Below are 19,759 nucleotides of genomic sequence, written 5' to 3'. Positions count from 1 at the left end.
TTTCAGCCGTGTGACATCACTGCACAAGGGTTTTCAAGGGTTTCAAAGGTTTTCAAGGAATTTTTAAAGTTTTTTTGGGGGGTTTTCCAGGGTTTTAAAGTTGTTGTTTTTTCGGTGTTCTAGGCGTTTTACAGGTTTCAATGGTTTTTAAAGACTTTTCAAGTGTTTTCTACTCATCCATTAGTCTTCTTAGGCGGTTACCAACACAAAGTACCATCAGAACACTGCAGTGATGCTGCTGGAAATGGACCTCTGTACATGTAGATTTTTCATTGAAAACCAGACCTTTCCACCTAGAATAGTAAGGGCCATTTTGCATGTTTCTGTTATGTTGACCTCCCACCACTGGGGGCGCAAGGCCGACTGCTACGGCAGGTCGGCCCTATATAATTAGGGGAAAGCTTGCAGTCAGGTGTTGCTCACTTTTTGCAAAGCAAACAGTTTTTTGACCGCTTGACATGTTTGATGAGACTGGAACATTGGTGGACTATTGTTTATGGTTTTGGTTTATGATTTGAATACCGACACCTAGTTATGGCCTAGGAGATTATTATTTTGGGTTATTAAAAGAATAAACATGGACTTTACAATGGAACATTTGTGTTTGATTTAAAACGCGTCAAAACAAGGAAACCCAAGTGAGCAGCCAGTAGTGCCCCGTTGACAAGTCAACGGGGCACTACAAATAGTCTTTTACAACATTAACAATGTAAAGAGTGGATGTATGATTCATTTAATGTTATCTTCATTGAAAAGTACTGTACTTTTCTTTGAAAAATAAGGACATTCCTGTCATGATGTCTCTACATCATGACTCCAAGCTTGGGACCCCAACTTGTGATCGGTAGTGTACCTTTTGCGAGGTGCATAGAATGAGTGAACTCACACACTGAGGGAGAGCGGTGACGCTCGTGTCCTTTCAAAGCACAAGAGACCTCGTCTCCGGGATGAAACCGGGCCGTGTACGAAGGACTTTGCTCCCTCGTGAGTTCCTCTGCGTTCTTGAACCAGACGTAGGAAAGACGACCTGTGTCTCTGCAGCTGCTCCGACACCTCAGCTCCGCCTCGGCGTGAGACCGGAGGACTCTGGTCACCTGCACCTGGAGGGCTGGATAGTATGAAGGTAGATGTGTGTCTTTTTTTTACCTACGCCAATTTCTAGTTTGTAAGTAAATTATCTTTTTAACTCAGTGTCAGAGTGGAGATGTTTTCTCAGTAGTCTGTTACCTGTTAAACTGCATTGAGTATTTACATACTGTGTTGTGTTCAGGATCCTGCTTATACGCAGGATCGATTACCAGCGCAACGCGTATTATTTATTAATTATTTACGTCGGTATGTTTTGAAATTCTAATTGTGACATTATAAATAACCATACATGTTGTAAAACATGTTTCCTCTCTCCAGCTCTCTGATTTTAATTACATACATAATAAAAGTTATTGAGGGAAACAGATCAAATCTTTGAAGAAAATAGTTTGTGGTCCTTTTGTTGTCCAGACACATATTTTAACCAGATGGTGAATAAGAAAACACTAATATATATATATATATATATATATATATATATATATATATATATATATATATATATATATATATATATATATATATATATATATATAGCTATAGATATATATAGATATAGATCGTTTATTTTGTGATCGTCTTCACTCTGGTTTGAAACTCCCGCGATCATTCCGCTCAGCTGCAGCGTCCAATCAGATAACAGAGGAACAGTGAGGGGGCGTGTCCAGCGTTAAAACACTTCCTGGAAGTCTGCTCTCGGGGCTCCTCGATCATGACTCCTCCGATTTCCCTCCTCGCTCCTCCGAGCCGAATAAGAGCTTCGGGACGGCCTTCAATATGGCGGCGCAGAACCACTTCCGGTTCAGTCGAGGATCGAGGAAACGGCAATTTAGAGACTTGAGATGCACCCAATGAGGAGGAGCAGCAGAGAGACTGAGGTATCTGGGCTGTCAAGTGTCACGCATTGAACGTGACTGTCACTCACGTCGGTCTTAAGTCCCGCCCTCCCGCCACACAGCTGTACAGCGGCGCGTATTTCACGTCCCCTCCGCCCCCTCGACAAAATCTCACGGCAAGTTTTTCGGAAAAGTTGGCAGCTCTGCATGCCAAGCAAGGCCGTGTGGAATATCGTTTCATCTAAAAGTAAGTCATATTTCAGTTGTTTTGGCTGGAAATACAATGCGATGTGGTTGATATCTTGCTGAACTACAACTCCGGCTAGCCACGCAGTCGGATTGACGGACTGGTTTTGGTTCATAGTTCCCGTGTTTTCCATACGCCAGAACAGCAGGTGGCGCAACGACCGTAGAGTCGATCTGCACACCGACGTCCACCGATATCTCCCTCCAGGAATTTACCGCCATCTTCGTGTCCCGATACTCCGTCGGACGGGTTTTATAAATGCTCGTATTTGCTGGACCTCTTCAGCCAAACGTTCTTCAACGGGATCCATTGTTCGTGTTTCTGCTGTGGCTTTTAAAAACAGCGGTATTATGCTATGAAACCGGAAATGCGAGACGGAGGCTGCGGTCGAAAAGTCCTTTTTGGTTAGGAACCTTCCTCACTGAGGGAAATGACCCGGAAGTACCTCAGTGGCCGCCATGATGAGTGCCGGTCGAATTCTCTAAACGTAAAGGAAAGGAGCTTCATGCCTCCTAACTTAGCTCCTTTAGCTTAGGAACCACTGGACCTTCCTTAACGAAAGGAAAGGAAATAGTGCCGACCCACAATCCCTTGCGGCGGCAACATTTAAAGTGACTTTTCATTCCATCATGAAGACAAACGCAGATCATGTAAATAATAAGTAGTGTAACTTGTAAATACTTTCAATATTCTGTTAAACCGGCTGGAAAACTATGAGCGTTACGTTGCTGAACACGCTGTAAAGTGATGAAACAGCTTCAGTCCTCATTCTTTTATTTTACTTTAGTTACAGAAGCTTTAATGAAAGAGTTAAACTGGTCGAGCTCTTCAGCCTGACTCATGTTTATGATTATCATCTTTTCAATCAACTATTTTGTTACATTACAATAAAGCACTATCAAGTTGTGTTTCATAAACTGTTGTCTGCATAGTTTTATGATCAGATTATAATCTGCATATAAACCATAACACCATAAAGGGATATAAGACACACATATGAAACACATCGTTAGTGGAATAACTATTTAATTCAGCATGTTTGAAACTGAACAGAAACAGTTTAGTAGCTTTGTACTCTGTAAAATCCCTTGGTTTCACTTTCATATTCCTTCATTAATTTCTATTCCAACCTCGTTAATAAAGTAATGTATGAACCGGGTTGTTTAATCGTCTGCATGACGCAACACTGTAAGAACACAGATGAAGTAGTTAAGATGCTTTATTGTGGTGGAAATGGACGACAACGTTGTAGTTTCACCGCTGCAGACAGACCGACGTAGACCGACACAGAGGTCAAGGAAGAGTGCTTAGGGTTAGACGTTAGGAGGAGATTATTTGACTATTCGACTGCAGCCTCATAGTCAGAAATTTAGGGTGACACACGCAAAATGGCCGATTTGACCACGCAAACACGGCCATGCGTGTCTTGCATGCTTGCGTCTCTGCGTAAAACCTGAGTATAAATCAGCCTTGAGGGTTTGTCTGACAAGGGATTTGACGGATTCGGGAGGTCGTAAGCTTTCCAGAAAGGTGAGCTAATAATGTGTGGCATCAAGCTAGGGATATGAAAATTGATATTTCACTGCATTCCCTCTGAATGATTGACGCAATCTTCTTTATGAACGACAGAGGGAGCTACAGGAGTATGCAAAAACTCAACACCAGCCAAAGCATTTTTCTTTTTTTAAAGCTTATAGACCCAAAACTTGTTACTGTTCCAACACTTATCTACAGAACACTTTAAATATATTATTTTAATTTCTATTAAAGCCTTTTTAGAAAGTATTGTTCTATAACGGCACTGCTGGTGTGAATATCAGTTGTGTTCATCTGTACCTGTGACGGTCAGCGTTGTACCAGGTAAACTGGTCCCCCAGGCAAAGCTCCACGTGTTGAACTTGAAGCGGTACTCGACTGAATCGCTGTCTCTCAGGTCAGTGATGGTCAGAGTGGAGCGTCCTCTCTCTGTTTCCACGACCTGAACGCGGCCTTCATAGCGCTGGTCTTTACTCAGGTCCTCTGGTCGTGTGAGAGCACGCCACTGATGACCACGCTCAGCACTGAACCAGAACGATGATTCAGCTTTACCTCCATAACTGTTGTAAATAGAAGAAATATCCACCGACGAGCCTCTGGAGGCGCAGATGCTTCTGTCAGCGTACGTCACTCTGTTGCAGGTCTGACCCACGACACCTGTGTGGCAAAAGAGCGTTTATTTAGGGCGTTTGTTGAAAAAATAGTAATAATATAGAAAGTCAAAATAGTATTGCATTTATTTAGCCATTTAGCCATGGAGTCTTAAGGTCATAAAATAGTCTCAGTATAAAATAAAAAGTGATAAATGAAATTGTACAGTATGTCATAAAATCTGAAAAAGCTATAGTCTTATTACAGGGGTGGGCAAGGTATGGCACATTTGGCATTTTAATCACACCCTCTAATACTTCTAATAAAATATAAAGTTTATTTCAGGTTTTTTTGGGGCATAAGTATTATTGTCAGACCTGGCGCTATAGGCAGGCCAGGCATTAACACCATTGAAATGGTACCATATCGCCATACATTTGAACAGGCAGTAACATTTACCTTCCACACCTACAGCCTGTGAACCACTGAGTGGAGCAACTTACATGTCAGGGATAGGAACTTAATTCACGGTTTCACATTTATAAAATTATACCACGGAACTGCATGCTGGGAAGTCCTGTCAAACTCAGTCGTGGAGAGTACATAAATGAGTTCAGGCTATTGGTCCGGCCCTCCACGATATTTTCTGTACCTCATGCGGCCCCCTGGGAAAAATAATTGCTCACCCCTGGTCTATTATGTCACCAAACATTATAAAATATTATAGTATACCATGTCAATTTAAAGGTCATAGTATAGTATGTTATTGCGTTTCCTTTTCTTGAGCAAGAAAGGAATAAGTTAAGGATTTAAATTGAATTAAATTAAAAATATCGAGGCACCAGATACGCCTTTCTTCAACTTTCAGCTCTTTCCGAGTCACCAGCTGCTCCTGAGCTCCAGCACGAACACTCATGAGGCTTCACTAGTGGGGTAAACTTACACTTTAGAGGAGAGGGGAAGTCCTCGTGTCCTCTCACAGCACAGGAATAGCTGTCTGCAGAGACAACGGAGACGGAAAAGGAAGATCTTTCTCTCCGCGTTTTCTCTCCATTCCTGTACCAGATGAAGGAAGAACTACCTGGTAGACGACAACCGCTGTGACATATCAGCTGTGCCCGGGTTTCAGATGAAGATGATATCATCACCTGCAGATCTGGATCTTTAAAGAAAGAATCAAAATGCATATTTCTTTTATTAAATACGAGGATCGGTAAGGAAGTCTGTACGAGCGAGTCAAAAATAATACATACAGTTGATGTCATTTTTATAAACCAGAAGTTGATTGTACATGAGATTCTTCGACATGACATGAGCGACATGCAAAAATCACCACCGTGTTGTTATACACTACCATTCAAAGGTTTGGGGTCACTTAGAAATGTCCTTATTTTTCAAAGAAAAACACTGTTTTTTTCAATGAAGATAACGTTAAATGAATCATAAATACACTCTATACAATGTTAATGTGGTAAATGACTATTCTAGGTGGAAACATCTGTTTTTTAATTAAATATCTACAGAGGTGTATAGAGGCCCATTTCCAGCATCACTCCAGTGTTCTGATGGTATATTGTGGTTGATCATCGCCGTAGAAGACTAATGTTTAGCCTGAGCCAGTTTAGCCTGAGCCTAGCCGAAGCTATACTGAAGAGCACAGCACAGCTTCACAGCCTGAAGGATACGATACCAGCGATAAGGAGGACAACGCAAATAAAAGGGATCCATCAGGAAATGGGTAAGTGTATTTACTGAACTTTGCAATAGCATATTTACGTAGTAACGAGAACTGTAAGCTAGCTATAGCTGCTGCTAACACGGAAGTAGTGATAGCAAGCTAACACGACGTATAGGGCGTCTATGAGACTGAACAGTGCATCTTAAAATATTGTCACGATCCCCGTTAACTTCTTTGATGTGAACTTAGTACGCATACTAGTGTTAAATCTCTGTTATGGGTTTGAAAGACTATAATTATGGTGGTTAGATCAGCATAAGCTAACCTGATTTATAGATGGCTTCAGGGTGTCTATGAGACTGAACAGTCAGTAACAAAATATTGTCACGATTCCTCTTAACTTTCTTGATGTGAACTTAGTACGCCTAGCAGTGTTGAATCTCTGTTATGGGTTTAAAAGACTATAATTATAGTGGTTGGATCGGCATACGCTAACCCGAATTAGCGCAGGGAGCTAACGTGACTTGGATGGCTTCAGGGTCTCTATGAGACTGAACAGTGCGTAATAAAATATTGTCAAGATCCCCGTTAACTTTCATGAACTGAATTTAGTACGACTAGAAGGGTTGGATCTCAGTTATGCGTTTGTAACACTGTAACTACTGTTACGTTAGCTTCTGCTAACCCGACATTAAATGGCGCTCTGTTAGCTTAGCAACATTAGCACGTAGCATTCGTTACGTGTTGGTGTGTAATCGTTACTCTCTATCAGTGAACTTATACTAACTATTAGTGATGTATTTTACAGAGAGGATTCACAACTGCCAGGGTCCAGAGGACAAACTACAGCATCGCTGCTGCAGCTCCAGTCCGTCTCTGCAGATCACCAGGCCGCACGTAGGCCGCAAAGCCAGCTACGGCTTAGCATTCCCAACATATAATAATACATTTGGTTTCAGACATTTATTTACATGTGTCTTCCATATTAGCCTCATTATAAATAGAGCTGAGACTGTTCTGCAATTTTAGATGTAAAACACATGGTTCTGTATCATATGCAAGTGACTTTAAAAAGTGAATTTAAGAAATTATATACATTCGAAATAGTGACCTGAGACCTTTGTGAGTTAAGGAGCTGGAGCATCACATTTGGAGGTTCATGATACTCTCAAAATGGCCAGGAAAAGAGAACTTTATTAGTCTATTCTTGTTCTTAGAAATGAAGGATATTCCACGGCGAAACTTTCGCAGAAACTGAAAGTGTGTCTGGATAGTGTACATACGATCAGTATTTGTTTGTTTGTACCTGTTACGGTCAGATTTGTACCAGGTAAACTGCTCCTCCAGTCAAATCGTCCCGTTATGAACTTGAAGCGGTACTCGGCTGAATCGCCCTCTCTCAGGTCGGTGATTCTCACAGTGGAGCGTCCTCTCTTTGTTTCAAGGACCTGAACACGACCCGCATACTGGAGGTCTTCACTCAGGTCCTCAGGTTGAGTACGATACCGCCACTCTCGACTACGCTCGGGGTTAAACCAGAATTCAGAAGTGATAAAGTCATAACTGCTGTACGTGCAAGAAATGTCCACTGACAAGCCTTTGAAGGCACAAATGCTTCTGTCAGCATACATCACTCTGTGGCAGTATTGACCGTCAACACCTGAAAGATAAAACGGTCTTTAAACACAGATATACTAAATCCAAGTTTCTCAGCAGTGATACAGAGGAGGTTTGTTGAGTTTACCAGTAGCAGAAGTGATCCTGCAGAGCTCAATTACCACAGAAAACAAGTAAATATAGAAAAGGGGAAGTGGGAGGATTGATATTTATAACACTTTCATTCAAAAGACACGGTTTGCAGTAAACTCACACACTGAAGGAGAGGGGAAGTCCTCGCGTCCTTTCAGAGCACAGGAATAGCTGTCCACTGAATCTAAGGTCACTGAGAAAGATGACCCTTCTGCCGGAATTTTCCGTCCATTCTTGTACCAGGTGAAGGAAGGATGATCGGCTCGCCGGCAACTGCTGTGACACTTCAGCTCTGCCTTGTAGTAACCAGGGTGCAACTTCGGTGGTTTGATCACCTGCACCTGTAGATCTGGATCAGGGAAAGAAGAAGTGAGGCTGTGGACTTGAGTCACATGACTTGGACACCAGTCACAGAATGACAGACTTGCAACTCAACTCGAGCCCTTTTGACTTGAAAACACTTGGTACCTCGGGAACAAAGATCCTTAATCTGGTTAGGAAGAAGATTTACTCAAACTGAATGTTGCTAAATCCCCCAAAAAGTGTTGTTTTTTTTAAATTTGATTATCAGGAGTTGGCTGTTCAGGGCATTTTATTTTGGGACTTGATTCTGAACTTGTCAGTAGGGACTTGACTGCCGGTCTGGACTCGGGACTTGAATCCAGACTTGCCCGTCTTGACATAAGACTTGACTTTCTTGACTCGGGACTTGCCCATCTGTACTCTGTACAGGACCGTGTACCTGTGTGTCTTGAATCAGAACTTGCCTCTCTTGACTTGAAACTGGCCTGCCTTGACCTCAGAACTTGAATCCAGACTTGATTTGGGACTTTACTCTGGAGTCTGGACTCGGGACCTGACTCAGGACCTAACTCGGGACTTGAGTGCAGAGAGACTTGAGATGTACTTGTAATTTGCATAACAATGACTTGGTCCCACTTCTGTGGTAAAGAGAATATAATCTCAAAGATGCTTTTACAAACAACTCTTTTTTTTTTCTATCTCAGGACATTCGCATCTTACACCAACAGTCATGCTTGAACTGAGAGGGGAAATGAAATGCCCCAAAATATATTCATACCACGTGATGAAATTGTGACATTGGACATTAGACTTTCTTCAAATATAAGTATTGAAGGGTTACCTGTGACGGACAGAGAGACTCCAGGTGAACCGGTGTATATCCCACCTGGTTGGTTTGTCATAAACCTGAACCTGTACTCAGCTGAGTCGCTCTCTCTCAGGTCTGTGATTCTCAGAGAGCAGTTGTTCTCATCACAGTGATGCTGGACACGACCCGAGTACGCCACGTCTGTTCTCAGATCAACGGGATTACGATTACTCCCCCGAGTAAACCAGAGTGTTTTTTCAACTGTAACAACGGGGCTTATTCCAGATGGGTATGCGTAGCTGCAGCTTATCTCCACGGTCGATCCTTTCAGTGCACAGATCTCAGGAGGAGTGTAAGTCACTCCCCAGACATCCTGACCCTGAACCACTGGAACACATCAGAGACCACAGTCAGACGCATTGCCTCAAACAACAGATGGATTTGTCTCTCACTTTATGTACCAGAAAGGTATGCACTTTAAGTAAAAGGTTGAGGCATTCATGCTAATTCTACTCTAGCACATTTCAGACTGAAATATTGTACTTTTAGTCCAATAACATGACAGCTTTACTTACTGCTTCATCAATTACAATGTTTGCATATACAAAACATACATAGAGTTTATACAATGTGACGCAATGCTGAGGATGAAGCTACTCAGCAGTGTGTACAAGTACACCTGCAAACGTTAAGTCAATTTCTGAATTAGTCGATTAAGAACAAAACTGATAACTATGTTGACAGTAATTTATTGTGCAAATTTTGTGGTTCTGGCTTCAGATTTTAACTGTAAAAGTTTTACAAATTGGAGAGATATTTCACGCATATAAAAATGACAACATAGGACATGACTTATTACCACGATAAAAGCAATTGTTCTAAATATAAAACATACACAGACCTGCAAACAGGTAGTTTGGGTATTTATTCATAGTATTTTAGTAGTCCCACTCGAAACTGCTGGTCTGCTCAATGCCCTGATATGCAAAATGTGGATATGCAGTACCTGACATAGAGAGAAGGAAGATAACCAATCCACTCGCTGTTGAACTCGTAGCTGCTCCTCTCATCATGTTGCTTCAGTGACATTAAAACAAACAAGGACATTAATGTGCACAAAACGCAGATTAGTCACATCAAACACGTCTACTTTCAAGAAAGAAGGAAGTGCTGTTGAACCGTACCGCTCCCCCCTCGGGCAGGGGTGGTTAACACACACCACGCTTCCTTCCTCTTCGCACTGTTATGCACACGTTGAACCAGATGCCAATAGATGGCCAAGAAAATGACTTGTTTGTCATTTTTGCAGAATCTGACTCGTGCCTGCTGGATTTATTTAGCCCATTTCTGCTACAAAAAAATAAATACAAAAAAATAGGACCCAAAAAAGAAGAAAAAAAATTAGGACCAAAAAAATAAAAAATTAGTACCCCAAAAAATAAATAAAGTTAGGACCAAAAAAACAACAATATGACCAAAAAAAGAGAAAGATTAGGACTAAAAATATATATAAAAAAGGACCCTAAAAAAATTAAATCAAAAAAGGACCAAAATAATAAATAAAAAAAAGGACGGCAACAGACTGTTAATAAACAACCGCTTTACACTTTAATGCACGGTTGAAACCACCGCTTAAAAAGATGCATTAATATCTGCAAAAAGTCATGTGACATGTCATTTGTTATGTCTTAAAAATGCCGGGCTGTTTATTTAGAATATTATAAGTCAAGGAGGAAGTGGATTAGTAAAAAGCAAAAGTCCATGGAAACAGAAAGGCGGTGATGAGCAGGACTGCGGTTGTGGTCAAAACACTTTCCATCACTCGCTCAGATGACTGAAGCCGCCGCTGTTTGCCTTTCCTGTCCTTTTATTTTTAAGTTTACACATGCAATACAAAAAAGGAAGCATGATAATGAGCTGTAATCGAAATATATATTTAGAAATGGGTAAAAAAAAAATTAAATAATTGAACTGTATGACACAGTTAAATATGTGGTAAGAAATACTGCATTTAAACAAAAGACAAATCAACTTTGTTGAGTCTTGACTAAAATCTTGTGGCAACAGTGTGAAACTACAACTATAGTTGTAGATCAACTAATGCATGTTCCTCTCCGATACCCACAATGTGCTTTTCACCACGTTAGTTGACGTGTTAGGATGCTAACATTAGCTATTTACAGGAAATACAGCTAATGCTACTGGAAATGTTCTTTGTTTTGCAGTTTAAAAAAACCTTACATTTTGACCAGATGATGGCACGAGCAAAAAAAAAAAGTTCACCAAAGTCCTTACAACATTGGAATGTCAAGGAATCACCAACACCAGTGGGATTTATCCTTGGATAACAATGGATATGTACATATGGATGTACTAAATCTTATGATGATGATACATCGAAAAGCATTCAAGACATTTTACTCATGAACTCAAAGAACGCCCTGTTCTGGCGCTGGATGTAAAGTCGGGGTATCATCCTTTGATGACCATGCATGTCACTACAAAATTGAACGGGCAATCCATTGAGTTCTTGTACTTCATCAGTGTGGATCAAAGTGGAGAACCGACTTTGCCATCTTCAGGACTAAAACATCAAATGGTTACCACCTTAAGAAAAGTGAAAAACTAGAGATTCTTGTTGCGTGGCAGAGGTTTGTTGACTGTACTGTACAATGCAGCTGGATCCTCTGCAGCGTCCTGACGTCTGGTTCTGAGAATTAGAATTAAATCAGGAATGCTGAAGATACAGTGTTAACCGATAACAATGCAAACAAGCAACAGGTGAGAAAGCTTTAAAATTCAATCATCGATTTTCCAAAATTCCAGTGATTTTTGAAGGTTTTAGTGAGGATAATGCTAAGAGCTGCTGACCTCGGAGAAGCACTGTTGAACTTCACGACAGCGTACTCGACTTCCTCGTATACGCCGAGTTCAGCCGGTCTGACGTTGGAGTAGACGGGGTCTGTCTGGTTCCTGGAAAATTGGACACTGGCATAGTGAACATCGTCCCTTTCCGCCGGCTGATCGGGTAGAGTCTGCAAAGACAACATGTTTACGTGTCACATGTGTAAAGACTGGGGCTGCACGGTGGTGTAGTTGCTAGCACTGACGCCTCACAGCAAGAGGGTCTGAGGTTCGGATCTTGGTCTGGGCAGGGTTCAGATACTGGTCTGGCAGGTCCCTCTGTGTGGAGTTTGCATGTTCTCCTCGTGGCAGCGTGGGTTCTCTCTGGGTTCCTCCCACAGTCCAAAAACATGCTACATAGGTTAATTGGACTCTAAATTGCCCGTAGGTGTGAGCGTGAATGGTTGTCCGTCTCTATGTCTGCCCTGTGATGGACTTGTCCAGGGTGTACTCTGCCTTCGCCCCTTGACAGCTGGGATTGGCTCCAGCACCCCGCGACCCTAATGAGGATAAGCGGTTCAGATAATGGATGTGTAAAGACTTTGGTTGAACCTTTGGAAATACAACGTCTTGCCATGATGGCAGCAGCCCGTGCACCCTTCAACACAGCCATGTCTACCAGATGCTCTTGGTGGATCTTAAGGCCTTTTCTAAGCCAGACAGGGTCGGCCATTCCACCAGCATTTTGTGGTCATATTTATCGCCCACACTGTGAAGGCCGATCCTTGAAAATATTGTCTAAGAAACTGGTCTGTGGCGCAATAAAGTTTGGGGACCGCTTTCCTGGGGAGATGAAGAGGCGGGGATTTACAGACAATCGCACTGAATTGTTTCACGGTCTTTGCTCACCTGTTCCCTGTTGCCTCGGCTGTCTTCGGACTTGGAGGCCCTCTTCTTTCTGTTTATCGGAATTAATCAAAAGCAAATAAATTAATAATTTGGTTTCCAATTGGACTTGGGCAACTGACTGTTCAGTCAAGTATTAAATGTACAATGTTTTAGTAAAAAAAGAGATTACTCACCTTATCAGAAGGAAGACAAAGAACCCAACGATAGCCAGAAAAACAGCACTGGTTGTTCCAATGACTGCTGGTTTCCATGCTTCTGAGAAAACTGTGATGAAATGTAAAAAAAAGTAACATGTTTGTGCCAAGTGCCTTCAGAGAGTATCTGTGGTGATGTAACAAAACATATTATGGTTTGTTCATTGTACATAGAGTAGAGGCAGATTGCTCAAATTCATGAGTTTAGATTTCTCTCTATTTCCTAAGAGTTTGTTTGTTTTCTAGTCTAGAAATTCCTGCTTTTTCAGGTTTGCAGGAGGGCTACAAAATGAGTAAGTCTGAGAATCTCTGAACTTTACTTCACCACACCCGACCTTTTTTGGCACAAAAGCTGATCCATAGGAACCAAAATGTGTGCTGGTTGTTCTACTTGTGCTGAATAGTCTGTTGTCAAAGCCCCTAACTTAGTAAATACACAGGTCTTTTGAAGAAAACAGAGACTAATGTATCGGTAAATATAAACCAATTGATACTTGAGGTTGAACTTGAGGTAATAACATCCAAATAATATATTAAATGTAAAGGAAAACTGAGGGCAAAATTCAATTTGAACCCACTATTATCTCCAGCAATGGTCCATCATTTGGTGGATTAAGATTTCTGATGTGTTCGAACATTTTAAAACTCACCTGCTGCAACATTCAGATGGAAAGTGGAGTTACTGCGTCCTCTGATGTTCTGGGCTTCACAGTAATAATTCCCACTGTGTTCATCTCTTAAGTCAGTGATGGTGAAGATGTGTCCTGATGCTTTTGGTGAGTCTTCATCCTCCTTGTACCAGGTGTAGCTAGCTGCTGGGTTAGCATCACTGCTGCAGGTCAGATTCACTGAACTGCCCTCCACTATCTCACCAGAGGGACTCACTGACACAGAGGGAAGCTTTGGAGCGTCTGGAGGAGACATACGTATGAACCGATTAACACTGATGTGCAAAGTTTGGCCCAAGAGAAGAGCTAATGTTTTGTACTCACACTGGACATTTAAAAATAGAGATGTAGAGTCAATGCTTCCATGTGAATTCTCAGACTTGCAGTAGTAGATCCCTCTGTCCTCAGAGCTGATGGAGGTGAAACGACAAACACCTTCTGGTCTTTGAAGCAGTGTTTGGTTCCCCTTGTACCAGGTGTAGCTAGCTGCTGGGTTAGCATCACTGCTACAGGTCAGATTCACTGAACTGCCCTCCACTATCTTACCAGAGGGACTCACTGACACAGAGGGAAGCTTTGGAGCATCTGGATATGAATATAGATTATTATAAGTTGATCAATAGGAACTTTATTTAGACATCCTAGATGGACAACTTGAAAAAAATGTTTCTTCTCTGTTGCTTACAACCTGTTTGTTACTCACACTTCACATCAATAGAGGTGTATGTAGACTTCGTCCCCAGCTGGTTCTCAGCCGTGCAGTGGTACAGTCCAGAGTCAGAGGACTGGATGGAGCTGAAGACGATCTGAGGTCCTTTACGAAGAGGAGTTCGGTCCTTCTTGTCCCAGGTGTAGCTAGCTGCTGGGTTAGCATCACTGCTACAGGTCAGAGTCACTGAACTGCCCTCCACTATCTCACCAGAGGGACTCACTGACACAGAGGGAAGCTTTGGAGCGTCTGGAGGAGACATGAATAAACATACATTCACTTTATGACGTGAATGTTTTAAAAATTAAAGAAAGATTTCCTGAACAGTTTGTATCCTACAAATAACTATTCATCCAGGAAGAAAAATAAATAAAGTAAAACTACATGTTCTATTTGTTTGATTTTTGCTGTTGGCCAGAGTGCTGCTGATGGAGCTTAAACTTAAAGGGACAGTTCACTCTAAAATCAAAAATACATATTTTCCTCTTACCTGTCGTGCTATTCATTCATCTAGTGTTTTTCTTACTGTTGGAAATGTCTGTCTTCTCTTCAATATAATGGAAGTAAAAGCTACTCGACTTGTGGTGCTCAAGTGCCAAACGATGCGTATAAAAAATGATCTTTTCTTTCCAGAAATCATGACCCGGTTACTCAAGTTACACAACTTTTGGTGGCTACAACTGTTTTGTGCTGAAAGGCAGCTTACTATTACTATTCATAATGTCTGGTAACCGTATCATAAAAGCAATAAGGGGCTCAAGGCAGTACTGTATCTACAATAATGTACAGTTCAAGCTTCATTATTGACGATACAGTACTGCCTCTCGTCCCTTATTGCTTAAATATTAAAGAAGGAACTAAAACTGTGATAGAGCTGACCAATATGTTCGACTGGTCCTGGACTGTTTGGGTGAGACTCACAGACCGAAGGAGAGGGGAACGTCTCGTGTCCTTTTATGGCACAAGAATAGTTGTCTGCAGGATGTAATGGGTGTGGATGGAAATACACTTTTTCTTCCTTCATTTTCTCTCCATTCTGGTACCAGATGTAGGACGACTCTTCAGGCAGCTGACAGTCGGTGTGACATGTGAGCTCCGTCCAGGTAGGAGGCCGGCCGACTGTTGATCTCTTCACTTTTATCTGGAGCTGTGGATCTGTGATGAACCAACAGAGACGTTGTTGTAGAATCAACCATCGACAAACGCAAAGAAAGAAGACGGGAAAACTCAAGCTGATGGTAATGAGCAAACGTTACCTGTGACAGACAAGGTGACTCCAGGTGAGCCACTATATTTATCTTCTGGTTGTTTTGTCAGGAACATGAACTGGTACTCAGCTGAATCGATCTCTGTCAGGTCTGTGATCCTCAGACTGCAGTCGTTCTCATCACACTGATGCATCACGCGACCTGAATACTGAGGGTCTGTAGTCAGATCCACAAGTGCACCACCTTCCTTTTTAGTGAACCAGAAGGTCTGAACTGTTGACTTTGTCGTGGACGGGTATGTGTAGCTGCAGCGCAGGTTAACCGTTGATCCTTTAAAGGCACAGAGCTCAGTAGAGGTGTAGGTCACTCTCCAGTCCTTCTGCCTTTGTATCACTGTCACACAACAAAGCACATCAGGAACCACAGGAAGTCAAATACCAACGCGGTATGAGACGCGCCGGGTTTTCAAGCAACTACAATGTAAACTTATCCATGTGGTATTAAGTAACCCAAAGAAAGAGAGTATTAAGAGATATAAATTATAAATCCAAAATGCTGTTTCCCCTCCGATTGGTCAAACGCTGGCCTTCATTAAAAAGGTAACTCAGAGCTAAGGAGAACGGTAGATTATGTTTTATTAGTTTTAGTATTATAACTATATCAATAAATTCAATAATGTCCAAACCACCAGATCATGAAGAATGAAAAGCAGAGTGAAGGTCAGTGAACTCACACACTGAAGGAGAGCGGACGGCCTCATGTCCTCTAACAGCACAGGAAATGTTGTCTGCAGGATAAAAGTAGCCTGAATACGACTTAGACGTTTGTCCCCAGAAGATCTGTTCATTCTTGTACCAGACGTAGTGAGGATGACCAGGTGGAAGACAGCTGCTCTGACACGTCAACACGGCCCAGTTAGAATAACTGTAGACCTTTAATCCGCTCACCTTCACCTGGAGATCTGAACATGTGAATAAGGAGCAGAAGTCTTCATTTATACCAAGGGTGTCAAACATACGGCCTACGGGCCGGATCCGGCCTGTCAGGGGGTCCAATCCGGCCGGCCAAGGTGTTCAATCAAAAAAATGTTTGTTTTTTTTTAAATTACAAAATTAACAGAGCTGGGATTCAAACCTATGATCATCTGCTTGTAAGATAGACATGCAAACTAGGCCTGTGCGGTAAGGCCCAAGATTCATATCCAGTATTTTCTAATGTTCAGACGATTTCACAGTATTTTGGTCAACTCACCACGTTAGGCTGCCACAGGTGTAGGTCACGTCATTAATATAGCACAGTTTGATGTTGTAAGCGCAGCGGGATACTTATGTGTCAGGGTTCTAACTCCAGTCATGGTTCAAACTTTAGTTGTGTATTTAACTTTATGACAACAATTTATAACCCACAACTAACGCTCTTTAACCGGGTTAAACACCACAACACAACACTTTGTGACACAAACCGTTTGTAACACTAATAGTTGTACATTCATAAAATTACAAAGTCGAATTGCATGCTGGTTATAGCGCGCAGGCAAACAGGAAGAGTACATATTACTGCATTGGTATTGAGTAAACGGCCTGTGGCTCAAAAGTTAAATTAAAATCTTAAGTTATAAATCTTAACCTTTCCCTCCGTCAAACTGACGTAACGTTACTGTGAATAAATAATAAACTCATAAAGATCGCTCGTTAGACCCTCATAACCTCGACGGAGAACTCGGAGCCAGCGACTCATTTAAACAATCCCGCCGTGTTCAGGTGTCTCTCAGCCGGCAGCAGAGGGCGGTGACGTGCCGCTGCCCGGCTCATCGGTCCCGCGAGCAGGATTCAAACCGTCGGTAACTCTTTAAATCGGCTGATTCTTGAAAAACCGACCACAGATGTGCAACTTAAACAACTAACTTCTCGCCAGAAAACATCTTAAAATTACATTTTTGGACTCAACAACAGTAGTATTCAGAGATTGTCAACTTTCAGTTTTGATTTCTCCTCCGCCATTGTTCCCCGTTAAATTGTGCCAAAAATGCATTCCGGCAAATTTGCATTTCCAGGCATGCAGTTTGGCTGTGTAATTGTGCACCATGACTAAACTTAAGAAACCTGACAGCTAACTAGCTTTGCTGCGCACTCAGTTCTGAACTGTCAAATGTGTAATGTCCTTACAGGTGCAGTGCACCACTTTATGTCGGGTCCGTGCACCGGCAACACTGTCCTAATGCCAACAATAGATCCACAGTCTCAATTGATGTGAGCATTGATATTATTGTGTTGGAAGTTGTTAAACATGGATCACATGAAAGTGGTGTCACAAACGTGTCACAAAGGGAGGGAATCTGCTGATGATAGCCAGGCAGATAGACAGAGGGCTGAAGTCTTTATGTTTCTAGGTAATTGTTGAAAGACTTTAAAATAGAGTTTATCATCTAAAAACCTTCTCCAATGATTCAAACACAGAGAAATATTGTCGTTAATTATGCGTTAATTATGCGTTAATTATGCGTTAATTATGCGGTCATTTTACTGCGCCGGCACTTGAGATCAAAATGGGCAACATGTGGCCCCTTCACTAAAACGAGTTTGACACCCCTGATTTATACACATAAACAAACACAGATATACATATTGAAAACTAAACTTCAGGTGAAAGTGTTACCTGTGACAGACAGAGAGACTCCAGGTGAACCGGTGTATTTCCCACTTGGTTCATTTGTGGTGAACCTGAACTTGTACTTAGCCGAGTCGCTGTCTCTCAGGTTTGTGATGATCAGAGAGCATTGTTTGTCTTCACAGCGAGACGTCACACGACCTGAATACTCCGGGTCCGTTGTCAGATCCACATGAACACTGTTACTCTCTTTAGTGAACCAAAATGTTTCACTAACTTGTGTTTTAAGGCCTTTCAACCAAGATGGGTATGTGAATCTGCATTGTATCTCCACTGTTGATCCCTTGAAGGCACAGATCTCAGTAGGAGTGTAAGTCACTCCCCAGCCACCCTGACCCTGAACCACTGGAAGACAGAAGATTCATGACATCAGAGAACAGACTTTCTTTGACTTTTCTTTCTTTCTAGAACTGAACCAAACTGCTTTTACAAAAAGTAACTCCGGGGAAACTTTTCCCCCCGAATCCGCCCGTGATGTGGACGACACAGCACTCATTGAAGGCCTAAGTCTGAAAGCCACTGCTGCAGTCACAAAAACTTCTACTGTACTTTTTGGAGTAAAACATCTTAATCTTTCTTATTTGCATTTCATTTTACTACATGCATGTCTCTCTTGTTTAAATTAGTTTAAAAGTGACTTTAACTTTCACACTGACACTATTTCTTTAACTCTTTTGCCACTTATTGTCTTTCACATTTCTAGATCTGTTAACCTCGTGCGGACACAGCTCGACGTCTCATCTGCACACGTCTCTTAATTCCCTGAATTAGATTCACGTTGCCTCTGACCATGAACGCATCACGTCTGATGCGCCCTGAGCACAGACGACTGCTTTGGGCGACTCCATTTTGACAAAAGAGGAACAAGATAAACATCTCGTACAGTGTTCTCACACTTCAATGATTCTCAGAGCACGCAAGAAAACACATTTAAAGCTGCTTTACTTTACTTATAAGTACTAAAGTATTATGTGCAAAATGCAAAAACCAGCTATCATCAACAGAATGAACAGTGCAGACGTCCAGAGGTTAAAGAACAGGCACTGCATCATTTCACAAGTCAGATTACACTTAATGACACTTTGTGTGAACATCCTTCAACATGAGTGTAGTAACACAGTACCTGATGGAGTGATGATGATGAGGAGGATGAACCCGCTCATAGCTGCTGCTCTGGAGTCAATAACACACGTCTGCAGGTAAACAACGTCCGTACACTGTTAAGGAGACACTTCATGTGGAAGGCTGTCGTCTGGATGAGATGTTGTTGTGGTGTGAAAGCAGCAGACTGAAGTCAACTGGTTTAAAAAAACACCCGACTTCCTTCCTCTTTACGTTATTAACATGCAAGATGAGCCGGGAGGTTACACTTCTCAATGTGAACAGTTTGTGTAAGAAACCAGTTCAGAAAACACACGGACGAAGACCAGTCAGAGAGAGACATTTTCTTAAGTTTGGTCACCTTTAAGTCTCTAAATAATAATCTGTAGCCTTTTATATACATACAGAATACTACTGTGGAAAGATATGACAGGTAATTTGAAGTGACTATATCAACACATCAGGTCATTTTAGTCAAACTACTAGTTTTATTTAAGAAAGACAAAAGCACGTATTACAAAATGTAAGCAGAATGTAAAAACACACACCACAAGTATATGAATAAAAAGAAGCATGTAGATGAGTGTGAAGTAGAAATACTTCTTAAAATGAGTACAAGAAT

The 19,759-nt window shown here is 41.7% G+C and overlaps 1 protein-coding gene across 7 annotated transcripts in view; it reads left to right on the top strand.

Moving 5' to 3' along the window:
* The first annotated feature begins 1,791 nt into the window (after window positions 1–1,791).
* LOC137798663 (basement membrane-specific heparan sulfate proteoglycan core protein-like) overlaps window positions 1,792–19,759 on the top strand; it is a 44,268-nt gene continuing 26,300 nt past the window's right edge. The window contains exons 1-3 of one of the 7 annotated variants that reach the window (XM_068595557.1): window positions 1,792–2,172; window positions 15,208–15,264; window positions 15,348–15,441. The gene's annotated coding sequence lies outside the window, so the exon portion shown is untranslated. Of the gene's footprint in view, window positions 2,173–4,221; window positions 4,331–15,207; window positions 15,442–17,561; window positions 17,619–19,759 lie in introns of those variants that run through there. The other 6 variants (XM_068595558.1, XM_068595556.1, XR_011079382.1 and 3 more) reach the window with 6 other exon arrangements.

This window comes from Clinocottus analis, unplaced genomic scaffold (genome assembly GCF_023055335.1).
Source record: "Clinocottus analis isolate CAN_PGR_092001 unplaced genomic scaffold, fCliAna1.0.p SCAF_31, whole genome shotgun sequence".
Taxonomy (NCBI): Eukaryota; Metazoa; Chordata; class Actinopteri; order Perciformes; family Cottidae; genus Clinocottus; species Clinocottus analis.
The sequence above is the reverse complement of the archived record's forward strand: the minus strand, read 5'-3'. Positions and strand labels throughout refer to the sequence as shown.